At 40.5% G+C, this 4,682-nt stretch overlaps 1 pseudogene; it reads left to right on the forward strand.

Annotated features, from left to right (window-relative positions):
- The first annotated feature begins 506 nt into the window (after nucleotides 1–506).
- Nucleotides 507–997, forward strand: LOC103073926 (60S ribosomal protein L23a pseudogene; annotated as a pseudogene).
- Nucleotides 998–4,682: the final 3,685 nt, after the last annotated feature.

Consider the following 4,682-nt stretch of genomic DNA (forward strand, 5'->3'; position numbering starts at 1 on the left):
GTTCTCAGAGTTTCTGAGAATCTGTTTCCTGGGTTATAATCCTCAGTTTGTCTTGAATAATATTCTCTTTTCTTTCTTCTTAGCTTGATTGTTATTTGATTTTTCATTGACATAATAGAGAGAGTGGCAAAGTAAATCAATAAAGTAACTTTACACCTTAAGGAACTTGAAAAAGGAGCAAACTAAAACAATAGCTAGCAGTAGGAAGGGAGTAATAAAGAACAGAATGGAGACAGATACAATATAGAATGGAAAAACAATAGAGAAAATCAATAAAACCAAGAGCTTTTTCTTAAAAAAAAATTGACAAATATTTAGCTAGATTGACTAAGATACAAAGCAAGAAAAATTAAAGTATTAAAATCAGAAAAGAAATTGTTACCAAAGTTCATGTGCCCGATGCACAGTGAGGCCAAATAAACTGAAACATCGGAGTTTGAAGCAGAGAAAGGTTTACTGAAGTAGGACATTTCTACAGATTTTACAGAAATGAAAAGGATTATAAGAGAATACTGTGGCTTTTCACAAAGATGGTGCTGAAAGCAAAGAAGGAAGCCCCTGCCCCTCCCAAAGCTGAAGCCAAAGCAAAGGCTTTGAAGGCCAAGAACACAGTGCTGAAAGGCATCCACAGCCACACAAAAAAGATCCGGACATCACTCACCTTCCAACTGCCCAAAACACTGTGGCTCAGAAGGCAGCCCAAATGTCCTCAGAAGAGTGCCCCTAGGAGAAACAAACTTGACCACTATGGCATCACCAAGTCCCCCCTCACCACCAAGTCAACCATGAAGAAAATAGAAGACAACAACATACTGGTGTTCACTGTGGATATCAAGGCCAACAAGCACCAGATCAGACAGGCTGTAAAGAAGGTCTATGACATTGACGTGGCCAAGGTGAACACCCTGATAAGGCCTGATGGAGAGAAAAAGCGTATGTTCAACTGGCTCCTGATTACGATGCTTTGGAAGTTGCCAACAAAATTGGGGGTATCTAAACTGAGTCCAGTTGGTAATTTTAAATACAAAAGTTTTCACTAATGGGCTTCCCTGGTGGCGCAGAGGTTGAGAGTCCGCCTGCCGATGCAGGAGACGCGGGTTCGTGCCCCGGTCCGGGAAGATCCCGCATGCCGCGGAGCGGCTGGGCCCGTGAGCTATGGCCACTGGGCCTGCGCGTCCAGAGCCTGTGCTCCGCAATGGGAGAGGCCACAAAGTGAGAGGCCCGCGTAACGCAAAAAAAAAAAAAAAAAAACTAAGAAAAAAGAGGATACTGTGATGAAGAGTTCGCTTCAGGGAGAGGAACTGGGTGGCAGGGAAACAGATTTTACTTTTGGAATTTTGTCCCAAATGCATGAATAATATATTTAACCAATAACAGCAATAAACATATGAGCACAAGAATAGATAAAAATGAAAATAATTTATTAAAGTATAAATTATTTTTACCGTATTTTCTAAAGTTTTTGCAACAGGCTTGTGTTACCTTCATGATTGGAATAAAAACAAAGAAGATTTTTTAAATGTTTGTAATGTTAGTATGCGTACAGTTTTTATTGTGTTTCTTTAATATCATATCAAGTCTTACCTCTTCTTTGACTAGAGGAATTTAGTGAAAACAGCATCTTCTCCTTGGCTACGAGCAGGAACTGGAACCCCTAAGTTTTGCACTTCCAGGTGAGGAGACCTCACCCTGAACTAGGAATGGAAACAGTTTAGAAACAGAAAAAGAGGAGTAGTTTCTCAGGGAGCCAAAGAAAGAAGATGTTGTCCTAGAAATAGGTTGGAATGTGGTAGCTGGACTCAGGCATTTAGAACTAATTTTTAAGTCCCGGTGTTCAGGCAGCTGTCAGACAAGGCAGGCCAGAAGCCAATGGAAACCAGCTGGTAAAGCTGGAAAGAAGCAGGCTATGTATGTGGGGTAGGCAGGGTCGGCACCTTCACATACTGGCACAGCAGTGAGTTCTGTCCCCAAACTGAGTGGGAAAAGGTCTGGGCTCCAGTCAAGAACAACCAGCCAGGTCAAACTCTCTGGATTGACATCACTCTTGTGCCAAAAGAACGCAGGCATCTCAAACTGCCTTTTCATTTGTGCTCGATGGAGAGAGTGTTGGCAAGAGTCCGAATGGTTCAAGGCTTTGAGGCTTGGCCCCCTGGCCCGTTTCTCTCAGTGCTGCTATTTGCCCAGGCCAGTAAAGAATCCTGGTCTCTAAAGAGTCAAGATTATCTGAACAAGTCAGAATAGAATAACTTTTAAAAATGAACACTTTTATTTTTAAAAATTATTTTTTCCATGGGCCATGTCATCACTTATTATATTATAATAGCACATTTGTATAGGTTTTTTGTTTTGTATTACTCCCCAATTGGAATGTAAGCTCCTTGAGGACTGGGGACTTTTTCTGCTTCATTCACTGCTGTCTTCTCAAAGCTCAGAAGGGTGCCTGGCACAAACAGTTGCTCAGAAGATTTTAGTTGAGTTACAAAAAAATAATCACTGCCAAAAAAATGTTACAAAAAGTTCAAATAGTAAAGTTCAAAATGTAAAATTTGAGTCTTTGTCCATATCTCCATCTAATTCTACTCTCCCAAGATAACCATTATAACATTTTTGTGTATACAGTATTAATCCTAGAACAATCTGTCTTTTTATTGCTGTTTATCTTAAGCAGACCACAATGCCTGGCATAGAAGAAAGTACTTGATACAACTACTTGAAAATTCACTGAATGAGTTGTAACCAGTCTTGGAGTTGGGGTGGAGTGGCTAAAAAAAAGAGTTGGCTGCTATAGGCTATTTCCCTGAACAAGTTAGGGTGAGTTCCTTGAGCTAAGCATCTGTATATCACACGTATTGAGGAGAGTGCCTGAACAGGACCAATTATTTATTAAACACTTAGTCTATGACAGTATATATAATGAGAAAGGTTTGATTCTCCAGCCTGCTGCACTGCTTCTGGCTTTCTTGAATAAGACTCCTTGCCCTGTTAAACTGGCTCAGTGCCATTCTACCTAAGCATGCTGGCCCCAGGGCAGAACTCCCATCCCAAAGGGCTCTCCATGCCTTTTGGCTGCTGGCAAGACAGAATGAGAAGACTCTCCCATAGGCCAACAGACACAGACACCCACGCTCATGCCCAGCATGTCTGCATGGAATGTTGCCCAGTTAGAACCTCTGAGAGACAGACATCTGTCAGCATCTCTTTGTGAGGGTGTCTCAGGGGATTTGTCTGAGTGCCAGCTTCTCTATAGAAAAGGCAGTCAAAGCCGGAAAAAGCCAGCCATTCAGTCACACTGAAAATACAATATTGAAGCATTAAGCTGGAATGTGACGATTTACAGCTGTCACACCACGCTAAGTGAAATCACATTTTGTGCCAGACTTCCAAAGACATAATCACATGAAAACTATTTTTATTGCCTTGATGCATGGTTAAAGATAGTTTACCACAAATGAAAGAAAATCTACTATGGGATCTCTGTTGAAAAGCATAAATACAGGGAACAAAGTGGCTGTTTTACTTCAGGAAACATTTAGTTATAAATAGAGTGATGCACTAAGCATAGAAGAAGAGTGACTTAGGGTGGATTCCTTGCTAGTCAGTAACTTTATTGAATCAACAAAACTAAATCAACAAAAGTAAATTTCCTAGAATCCACCTTAATGATAGAAAAATCTTAGTAGGCTTTCAGGTTCCAATTCATCTTTGTTTTCTTCTTGACTTCCGCTTAGTTCCTTACCAGATCTTTCACCGTCCAGAAGTTAAGTAAAATATTCCAATCTCTCACTGTACTTACTGCTGGGTTCTTATCAGTGTGTGTGTGGTGGGGAGCTGGGGCAGGGGCGGGGAGTTCGTTGTAAAGAGGGCCTGCATTCTCAGTACCCAAAACATTAAAAGTTGCCACACATTTCCTCAGGCCTCTGCACCCGCTGGTTCCTTGGTTTGAGAGGCTCTTTTCCAAATCTGTGAGCAGCTGCCTCCTCATCATTCAGGTTTCAGTCAAATGTCAGTCCTTCCTGACTATCCTATTTAATATTGCCCTCCTCCCATGACTCTGTCTCATGACATTTAGTCTTATTTTCCTCACACTACAGCATCTGAAATTTTACTTACTGGATTATTGTCTGTCTCCCTAGATAAGACCTAAGCACCATGAAAGCAAATACCCTGTCTGCCTTGGTTACCACAGTACTCCAGTACCTTGAATAGTTCCTGGTATACAACAGGCTTTTTGTACATATTTATAATTGAATAGGTGGTGGCTGATAGATGGTAGTGATTAAGTGTAAAACTTCGGAGGAGTGATTTGTTTAAGAATTTAAAAGGAGAATTTTAAATTTCCAGCCAATTACTGTCTTGCCAAAAAGAAAAATGAATTGGGATTATCACGTGCATTGTCAACTTCTAATTATGCCCTTAGCGCTGGTTTCTGTACCAGGTGTGAGTGTATCACACAGTGCATTTTACCACTTGGATCGGAGATCAAAGGAAATCAAAAGTCATTAGCAAATCATAGATTAACCATAACACATATTTTCCTCAATAGCTCTTGGAAGAGTCACCCTAAAACACACTGTTATTCAATGAAATATGTAAATTAGTAATGAAAAATTTCGTTCAACTAAGGTGAAGAGATACACATGAATAGAGAAGACACATTTTAAAAGGATAGAAAAAGTCCCCAT

The sequence above is a fragment of the Lipotes vexillifer genome, unplaced genomic scaffold (assembly GCF_000442215.2).
Source record: "Lipotes vexillifer unplaced genomic scaffold, Lipotes_vexillifer_v1.1 scaffold6, whole genome shotgun sequence".
Lineage (NCBI taxonomy): Eukaryota > Metazoa > Chordata > Mammalia > Artiodactyla > Lipotidae > Lipotes > Lipotes vexillifer.